Here is a 10,911-nt window from a genome sequence, read left to right on the forward strand (position 1 = left end):
GGAATCTTGATTAGTTTTTTTGCGTAGAACATTATTTTGTAACTTGCATGCATGTTTGGAGTAGTTTGACCTGCCGTTTGCCTAGAAGTGTGTGCTGTCCTAATAGGTTAATTGTTCCGTAGCTTGCATGCGTCTGGATTGTTCAAATCCCATAGATAAAATGTTCATGTTGTTCGGGACCCTTTTCCATGTATTTTAGAGTAGTTGTTTGCATTTTTTTCATGTAGGTTCCGTCATAAGTTTGCTATGTCGCATTTAGGCCTATTCCAGCATTTTATTGTGGCACTAGTTTAATTTTTCAAACCCCACATATTATATATGTTTTCGGGGTAGAAAAATCCATAGAATTTAAGTGTGCATTTAGTTTTGCCTTTCGAGTAAGTTTGTGTGCATGATATTACGCCATGCTGCCCTCTTGTTTATTCTATGGGATTTATTCCGTGCGTGATATGCATGTGTTGCGAACTAGAGATATGCCCTTGGATATGTATGCTATCCCCTGGTAATTTTGGTTGCAATCGAAATCCACGTTTAGGTGTTGTTTGCTTGTTGTCAACATGCTAGAAAATAGTGATGATTTGGAGATACTGAAATATTTCTAAGTCTGGAATCTGTTATATTTTATTGCTGTCTTGCCATGAGTTTTGCTAGTGATCTACAACTCCTTTGGGGTTCGTGCAATGAAGTTATTTGTATTCCTTAAGATTCTCTAACATGCTGTAAATTTTCATGTCATTCGGTGCCATGTAGCATATAGTTTTTCTGCTATCAATATGCCTTCAGACCAAAAAACTGCACTGTCAATAGTGTTATTTTCACCAAGTCTGAAACTGTGTGTGAGATGTCATTTTGTGAGTTCTTTTCCTAGTGATCCATGCTGTAATGCTAGATGTTATTAGTAGTATGTTGTTGTGCATCTTGACCACTACTGCCTCATGTCTTGTTTGAGCATTTTAGAATTATGTAGCTTATTGTTTTGGGGTGTAGAAAATGCCATGTTGCTCTTTTTGGCAGATTATGACTATTTCTTGCGTAGCTTGTATTTGTTGATCTGTGGCTCCATTTTGAACGTGTCATATATGAAACTTGCTTAGAATCTTATGTAGGTTCATATTATGTTGCTACCTTCTTGGTTTGGAATGCTTGTGGCTGACATTCGCATACATATTGCATTCATGGCATCATATCTTGCGGTGATCATATCTTTTGAACCGTAGCTCACTTGGAGATGTTCCATATGTGTAAATTGATTGGAATGATGCGTAGAATCACGTGAACCACTTTATTTTGTTGTTTAACAAATATTATAACGTTTTAGTTCAGATCTGGACAGAATTCTAATTTAACGTGTGGGTCATCTCGGAGATACTATATGTCGTTTCCGACCTCATTTAAAATGCCTAGATAGGTAGCTTAATTACGCTTCACCTCTTGCCACATTTAACCAAAATTTAATTTTGTCGTGTACCTTATCGGGAATGAGCTAAATAATTAAATGTGGATTTTCGCCGATACGCAACTCGTTGCACATTGAACTTCACTTAATGTGTAGTGTTTGATTGTGTGAATTGGCATGCCATACCCTGCATAATTGTAGCTGATCATGCATCATATGTGGATAGCATCATGTCATGCATGTGCCCTTGTGAATATCGTATGTTGATTCTTGTTTCCGGTTTGCTTCGTCTCGATAGAGTTCCGACCGCTTTAGAGTGTGAGGATCCGTTCGACTACGTCGGTTCGTTTGTTTCATGGAGTCGTTCTTCTTCTCAGCGGGATCTCAGGCAAGATGACCATTTCCCTAGATACCATTACTATCATTGCCATGCTAGTTGTTTTTCGTTTCTATCGCTATGTCTTGTTGCCTACCACCTGTAAAATGTCAGCCTCTCAATATTGCCATGAAAACCTTTAACCTGTCTACAACCTAGCAAACCACTAATTGGGTATGTTACCACTTTCTTAACCATGTGTTAGAGTTTCTAGTTGCAGGTGTTGTTGCTTCCATGTGATAACATGGGTTCCTTGTTATATCACCCTATATTAATTCTGTTTAATTTAATGCACCTATATACTTGGTAAAAGGTGGAAGGCTCGGCCTTTCTAGCCTGGTGTTTTGTTCCAACTTTGTCGCCTTAGTTTCGGCTACCGGTGTTATGTTCCATAAATGAGCGCTCCTAACATGCTTGGGGTTGTTATTGGGACACCCTAGATTCTCGTTTTGGGATAAAGCTCGTCTGGCAAGGCCCAACATTGGTACTAATTTGCCCAACATAATAATTATGTTAATACTGAAAAAACATAGGGTGTCATGAACCCGAGGAGTAATTCAACATAATATAGGGGGCCAGTGTTGATGGTGTTGGTCCCAAACGGGCAGACTACGGGGCCACCGTGGGGAAACCCAAGGTTTGCTTTTACTCGTAGGCTTTCCCATCCGTCGTGTTCTCAGAACGAGATACGCGGCTCCTATCGGGACCGTCGACACGTCAGGCGGCCTTGATGGACTTATTTTACCTTTCTCTAGCATCTTGTGCGAGGGATTCCGAGGATGCTTTGGGGCTATCTCGAGGTTCAGGTTTTCCGATAGGAACTCGAGGAGATCACTGGTTTTCCCTAATGGAGTTATTCCGTCGCAGCGTGTGGTAGTTTGTGATGGAATAGTTGGAGCACCCCTGCAGGGTTAATTCTTTTGGAAAGCCGTGCCCGCGGTTATGTGGCAACTTGGAAACCTTGTTTAACATCGGTTCTAGATAACTTGAAGTTAACTTAATTAAAACTTGCCAACTGAGTGCGTAACCGTGACTGTCTCTTTCGTGAGCTCCTTCTCCGATCGAGGACACGGTGGGGTTATGTTTGACGTAAGTAGGTGTTTACGATCATTCATTTGATCATCAGTAGTTCACATCCGCTATGCGTAGATCATCCCCCTCTTGTTCTTGTACTCGTAGGTAGCCACCTCAAATAAATGCTTAGTCGCTTGCTGCAGCCTCACTACTTAACCATACCTCACCCATTAAGATTTGCTAGTATTGATACCTTTGGAAATGAGATTGCTGAGTCCCCTATGGATTACGGATTCTACAATACTAGTTGCAAGTACAGGTAAAGGGTTACTTGACGTGAGCACGATGATTTTTCATTTGGAGTTTCTTCTTGTTCATCTTCGATCTAGGATGGGTTCCAGGCCGGCAACCTAGGATAGCAAGGATGGACATCGTTATTTTATCGTTTTTTTTTCGTCCGTAGACGGTCCCTACTCTTCTTCATGATGATTCTATGAATTGTACTGATGTGACTCTGATGTAGCTTGTGGCGAGTGTAAGCCAACTCCTTATACTCATCTTTTCAATACATGTACTTGTAACGATATCCGTTCTTGCAAAACGACGCGATGTGTTTCTATCCCTAACGAGGCCCTCACACAAAAATAAGGATAGGATCCCATCTTGGGCGTTACAAGTTGGTATCATAGCAGTACCGACCTAGGAGCCCCCTTGATTGATCGAAATCGGCCGAGTCGATTCTAATGAAAAACTATTTGAGTCTAGTTATATATCGGAGAGTAGAATTCTTTTTTCTCCTCTTCTATGCTCTGGTAAGGAATCTTGACATATCAATTTTAATTCTACTCCTCTTCTCACTCAAAAAAATTAAGGATCATGCGGATATTTTTGGAATCTATTTGATGTCGATGTGACAAAGTTCTGTATTGGTGCCTCCTGTCTAACTTGATTTCTTCCGGGAGTTGAGCTCCAAGGGATTCTTGAGCACATCGTTATCATTCAGATTTCTTAGTATCTCAGGACGAAGGATGTTCAAAATTCCTTCAATACTAGTAGTGGTGACAGGAGTCTTGCTTCCCCAATACTGGTGCGGTTAGATCCAGATGTAGCGCCTAACTTAGTATCATTGTGATTACGAGGATCTGAGATAGATGAGTTTCCGAGATCTCTGGTTATGTGTTGACAGATGTGATACACTGGACGGGTTAGTATAGGAGTTGAGTGATATATTACTCCTTGTATCCGTAGACCAGATTGCATGACGAGAACTTTTCGGGAGTTCTTAGGTGGGAATTCAAGTAGTTACTTATAGGACAATCTTCCAACAGATGCATGATGTGAGGTTGGGGTTCGACATCTAGTGGATTCGTTTGTTCACGGTCGTTTTACACCGGTTCACTTTGTGTCTTAAAGAGTCCTTGTAGCATGCTACAACTCGGGGACGCTTCGTATGTCGTGTGCATTGCCTTGTACATCATGACTACTGTAGGATAGAGCCCGTGTGATCCTGTCCATGAAAATATCGAACAAAATCTCTTTCATGAATTTGTTCTCGCTTGTCTCGTAAGCCTGATCCTTGTTTTGTTGGGGTATGGTAATTCGAGTTGCTTCGATGTGAAATGGTGATTTCATATATTTTCCAAGAGGTGTTCTCATATTTTTCTGGGAGTGCATATCCTCTTGCTCAATCAACTGTCATGTCAATTTTTTTCAACCGGAGTCATCATGTCAATTCTTTCAACCGGTGTGCTTCTCTGCAAGTGAATTCAATCCTTTGCAATTTTGCAGATCAATCTCTCATTTCTTTTGGAGTTCATCTCATTTGTCCCAAGTTGTCTTTGTTTTTCCCCACCCTCCCTCTATTTTCTTAAATGATTCACTTATCATCCTAGTGCCTTTCTTTTTAGTGTTGCTTCTGCCATCTTATCTTCTGTGGTGTTTTCGGTGTTTCTTGTGAAGATTCTCAGGAGTTCCGAATTCATTATTCTTAATTCTTATTCTCTTTTCCGGTGGATTCAATAGAAGTTATCGGTGTTCATCATATCCTTTTCGTCCTTTAAATTCTTTCCCATGTTGAAAATTCTTATCAAGTCTTTTTTTTCATCTCTCTCTATTCTATCCGGAGTGTTCTAGATATCTCAAAGTTTCTTGTTTTCAATCCATTCAATTATTCGAGGTGCTAACCTCATCAAGTTTTCTTTATACCGGTGCAATGTCTCTCTTTCTAAGCAATCTTTTCAATGGTGGTTTCTTTGAGTGGGCCCATAACCCACATGTTCTTCCCAGGATCTTATCTGGCTCTTGTAATCTTTTCCGGAGATCTCTTAATCTTTTCAGGTCTCACATAAGTATGTATTCCATCAGTCATGTTCATTCTCTAAGATCTATTTGACTTTATTTTCATCATTGGCTGAACTTTTCATATTGTTATTCCCAAGTGTCTCGGTTATTCTTGGTGATGGTTCTTGCCTTCATTCTCAGCTTGGAAGAACGAAGGAGTGTCTCTCTTAAATCTTTCTCCATTCTTTTGAAGATCATCATTTCAGCTTCGTGTGATTATCTTGAATTGTTCTGATCATGAGAAATCCCTTTCTTGCAATCCAGTGCATTTCAGAATCGTTTCATTCTTGATCCTTAAAAGGCCATCATTTGAGAAGATTTCTTTGTTCTCAACTTTCAGCTTTCGTTCTCAAATTCTTCTCAATTGTTGTCTCTTCGTTCGTCTCTCAATTATTTTGGTGCCTTGTTTAGTTTTCAATTAGGCGGCTCAAGATCTCTTGATTCTCAAGGTGTTCTTCAAGATTCTTGTGGTAATAGTTCTCATTTTCTTCTTCATTCTTTCTTGCCAAGAGCTAGTTTCTATTCTTTCTAACGGAGGCTTTATGATGTTGCTCTCTTCAATCTATCATCTTGTCTTTTCAAGATCGTATTGTTCCCTTGCTTATCAATTTAGTGGGACTGTTGGGAATCTTTTCAAGTTCTTTCTATCTTGTCAAATTTTGTCCTCTTTTCCTGCCGAAGTGCTGCCGAAATTTTGTTTGAATTCTTGCTTGTTTCTCATATCATTCTTCATCTCTTTGTAACATTCAAGATTCATTGCTTTCACTCATTTTTCAAAGGAGCAAATAAGTTTTACCTCTTGCTTTCTCATCCTCTTCCCCTTTCATTCTTGGATCTCGGGTCGAGATCCTCTTGTAGTGTAGGAGAGTTGTGACAAACCGAGACCGACGCTCCAGAAGATTCCCCTTTTATTCCGTTCTTGTCGTGTGGTTCGTTTGTCTGTTGCATTCATCATCGCATCATGTGCATTATCTGCACTGCATCGGCACTCCGTTGCCACCAGTTTTCAAAACATACATCCGTTATTAGTTGCCGGTTCTCCCTGTTCTTGTCGTTGTCCGTTTTGAGCCCGACCACACACGCACGCGCCCGCGACATCGTTTAAATCTTCTTTTATCAAAGTGCATTTAAAATATTCTTGGATTGGGATGAAACTTGGCGTGCGGTCTTATTTCAATATACGTAGGCTGCCTACCAATTTTTGTTGCAATCAGAGTCTGTTTGATGCCCGAATGGTCGACCGTTGAGGCACCGTCTTGGGTTATTCGTCGGAAGTTTTTCGGCATTTTAAATCGCATTGTCGGGTGCCCGTTTTCCCTCTCATCTTCGGCTAGCCTACTCTACACAGCCACTTAGCCCGTCCCCGCATTCGAGACCGTCCGATTTAGATCGCGCGGTTGAAACCGGAGCAAAAAACAGCTAAACCTAGCCCCCATTATTACAAATAGGCCTCCCATGCCATTTTTGGACAGCCAAACCCTAATCGCCCTCAGGATCCGTGCCCACCTACTGCTGGGGAACGTTGCATGGGAAACAACAAATTTCCTACGCACACGAAGACCTATCGTGGTGATGTTCATATACGAGAGGGAGATTGGATCCACATACCCTTGTAGATCTCTAAGCGGGAAGCGTTAAGAAATGTGGTTGATGTAGTGGTACAACTTCGTGATTCAAATCACCGTCGTCCCAAGATCCTTTCTGATCTAGCGCCGAACGGACGACACCTCCGCGCTCAGCACACGTACAGCTCGATGACGATCTCGGCCTTCTTGATCCAGCAAGAGAGAGGGAGAAGTAGATGAGTTCTCCGACAGCGTGACGGCGCGCCGGTGATGGTGATGATCTACTCCCGTAGGGCTCCGCCCGAGCTCCGCAGAAATCCGATCTAGAGGAAGAACTACGTGGTATAGGTTTGAGTTGCACGTGGAAAAATAGTGTCTCAAAAGCCCTAAAACCACCAATATATATAGGAGGAGGGGAGGGGCTAGCCTTGGGGCTCAAGGGAGCCCCAACGGCGCCGGCCGAAGGGGAGGAGGTGGACTCCCACTCCAATTCGGTATAGGGGAAGGAGTCCACTCCTTCCTTCCCACCTCCCTCTTTCCTTTTTTTTCCTCTTCTTTCCTTTGGTATTTTCTCTGGTGGCGCCATAGCCCTCTTGGGCTGGCCTCAGCAGACCACTAAGGGTTGGTGCGCCACCCTAGGGCTACTGGGCTCACTCCCGGGTGGGTGGTCCCCTCCCGGTGAATACCCGGAACCCATTCGTCACTCCCGGTACACTGCCGCTAATGCCCGAAATCTTTCCGGTGACCAAATGAAACCATCCTATATATCAATCTTCGTTTCCAGACCATTCCGAAAACCCTCGTGACGTCTGTGATCTCATCCGGGACTCCAAACAACCTTCGGTCACCAACACATATAACTCAACTATACTAAAACGTCACCGAACCTTAAGTGTGCAGACCCTGCGGGTTTGAGAACTATGCAGACATAACCTGAGACACTCCTCACTCAATATCCAATAGCGGGACCTAGATGTCCATATTGGATCCTACATATTCTACGAAGATCTTATCGGTTGACCTCTATGTCAAGGATTCATATAATCCCATATGCTATTCCCTTTGTCCTTCGGTATGTTACTTGCGTGAGATTCGATCGTCGGTATCTCGTTATCGGCAAGTCTCTTTACTCGTTCCGTAATACAAGATCCCGTTACTAACTCTTTAGTCACATTGCTTGCAAGGCTTATTGTGATGTTGTATTATCGAGTGGGCCCCGAGATACCTCTCCGTCACACGGAGTGACAAATCCCAGTCTTGATCCATGCCAACCCAACAGACACCTTTGGAGTCATCCAGTTACGTTGTGACATTTGATAACCCACAAGGTATTCCTGCACTGTCCGGGAGTTGCATGATCTCATGGTCATAGAAACAAATACATTGACATGAAGAAAACAGTAACAATAAACTGACATGATCATATGCTACGTTTATAGTTTGGGTCTTGTCCATCACATCATTCTCCTAATGATGTGATCCCGTTATCAAGTGACAACACTTGTCTATGGTTAGGAAACCTTAACCATCTTTTGATTAACGAGCTAATCAACTAGAGGCTCACTAGGGATAGTGTGTTGTCTATGTATCCACACATGTATTTGAGTTTCCAATCAATACAATTCTAGCATGGATAATAAACGATTATTATGGACAAGGAAATATAATAATAACTAATTTATTATTGCCTCTAAGGCATATTTCCAACACCAACATCCTCCGCCTCTCTCTCTCCTCCCTCCCTCCCTCCTCAGCACCGCCGCCTGGCCCGCGAGCCCGCGCGAGGCCCGCCGAGCCCATCACGCCACGCCGCCAGCCCTTGCGCTGGTCCGCCCCGAGATCCTAGGGGAGGCTGCGGCACGAGCCACGCCCGAGCTCCTCGGCCCCGGTGCAGTCGAGCTGCTGCTCCTTAGGGACCCGCCGGACCTGATCTCCAGGTTCACCGGAGTCCCGCAGGCCACCGCCGGAGGTCACCGCGTGCCGTCCCCGCACGTGTTAACCGAGCTCCTCGCGCCGCTGCACTGCACGTCTCTCCGCCGTCAAGGGCCTGCCAGCCGCCATTCTTCGCCCTGCCTCGGATCCATCGGTTCCGGCCATCTCCAGCCGCCGCCGCCACCCACGTCCTCGGTCCTGTCAGGATCGGGAGGACGACGAGGCCCGAGCGCTTCGCCTCGTGACCTTGGCCGGCTTCCTCAGGTGGGACGTGCCATCGCCTGGCCCAGCTGACCTCCTTCCCCGCGCCAGCCCATCTCCATCCCCGCCAGCCGGCCTAGTTGGCCCATGGTGAGTAGCCCCCTCTGCCTGCTTATTCCCCGCCTTGTGCACCTTTTAGTATAAGGCGCCCGTGGTTAGATTTGGCCCATAAGTCATATTCGGCCCGTGTAGTTTTTTTTATAAATTCCTGTGATTTTAGCATTTCACGATATTGCTATATTTTCAAACGCTTGCAAATATAAAACCGTGCATCGGGTTGCAACGTATTATGTAGGAAACTTGATAAGTTTTTCGCGTAGAATATAATTTTGTAATTTGCATGCATGTTTGAAGTAGTTTGACCTGCCATTTGTCTAGAATTGCGTGCTGTCCTGATAGGTTAATTGTTCCGTAGCTATTTTTGCGTGCGTCCGGATTGTTCAGATCCCATAGATAAAATGTTCATGTTGTTCGGGACCCTTTGCCATGTATTTTAGAGTAGTTGTTTGCATTTTTATCATGTAGGTTCCGTCATTAGTTTGCTATGTCGCATTTAGGCCTATTCCCGCATTTAATTGTGGCACTAGTTTTATTTTTCGAACCCCACATATTATATATGTTTTCGAGGTAGAAAAATCTGTAGAATTTAACTATGCATTTAGTTTTTCCTTCCGAGTAAGTTTGCGTGCATGATATGTTGCCATGTTGCCCTCTTGTTTATTTTGTGGGATTTATTCCGTGCGTGATATGCATGAGTTGTGAACTAGAGATATGCCCTTGGATATGTATGCTAGCCCCTGGTAATTTTGGTTGCAATAGAAATCCATCTGTAGGTCTTGTTTGCTTGTCGCCAACAAGCTAGAAAATACTGATGTTTTGGAGATGTTGAAATATTTCCAAGTCTGGAATCTGTTATATTTTGTTGCCATCTTTCCATGAGTTTTGATAGTGATCTGCAACTCCTTTGGGGTTCGTGCAATGGAGTTATTTGTAGTCGTTAATATTCTGTAGCATGTTGTAAGTTTTCATGTCATTCGGTTAGCTGTAGCATATAGTTTTGCTACTGTCAATATGCCTTCAGACAAAAAAACTGCACTGTCAACAGTGTTATTTTCACTAATTCTGAAACTGTGTGTGAGATGCCATTTTGTGAGTTCTTTTCCTAGTGATCCAGGCTGCGATGCTAGATGTTATTAGTAGTATGTTGTTGTGTATCTTGACCACTACTGCCTCATGTCTTGGTTGAGCATTTTAGAATTCAGTAGTTTGTTGTTTCGGGGTGTAGAAAATGCCATGTTGCTGTTTTTGGCACATTATGACTATTTCTTGCGTAGCTTGTATTTGTTGATCCGTGCCTCCGTTTTGAACGTATCATATATGAAACTTGCTTAGAATATCATGTAGTTTCATATTATGTTGCTGCCTTCTTGGTTTGGAATGCTTGTGGCTGACATTCGTATACATATTGCATTCATGGCATCATATCTTGCGGTGAGCATATCTTTTGAACCGTAGCTTCATTGGAGATGTTCCATATGTGTAAATTGATTGAAACGACGAGTAGAATGACGTGAACCACTTTATTTTGTTTTTTAACAAATATTAAAATGTGTTAGTTCATATATGGACAGAATTCTAATTTAACCTGTGGAGTCATCTCGGAGATGCTATATGTCATTTCCGACCTCATTTAAAATGCCTAGATAGGTAGCTTAATTACTCTTCACGTCTAGCCATGTTTAACCAACATTTAATATTGTCGTGTACCTAATCGGGAGTGAACTAAATAATTAAATGGGGAGTTTCGTCGATATTCAACTCATTGCAAATTAAACTTCACTTAATGTGTAGTGTTTGATTGTGTGAATTGCCATGGCATACCCTGCATAATTGTAGTTGATCATGCATCATATGTGAATTGCATCATGTCGTGCATGTGCCGTTGTGAATATCGCCTGTTCATTCTTTTTTCCGGTTTGCTTCGTCTTGATAGAGTTCCGACCGCTTCGGATTGTGAGGATCCGTAC

Source organism: Hordeum vulgare, chromosome 6H (genome assembly GCF_904849725.1).
Source record: "Hordeum vulgare subsp. vulgare chromosome 6H, MorexV3_pseudomolecules_assembly, whole genome shotgun sequence".
Taxonomy (NCBI): Eukaryota; Viridiplantae; Streptophyta; class Magnoliopsida; order Poales; family Poaceae; genus Hordeum; species Hordeum vulgare.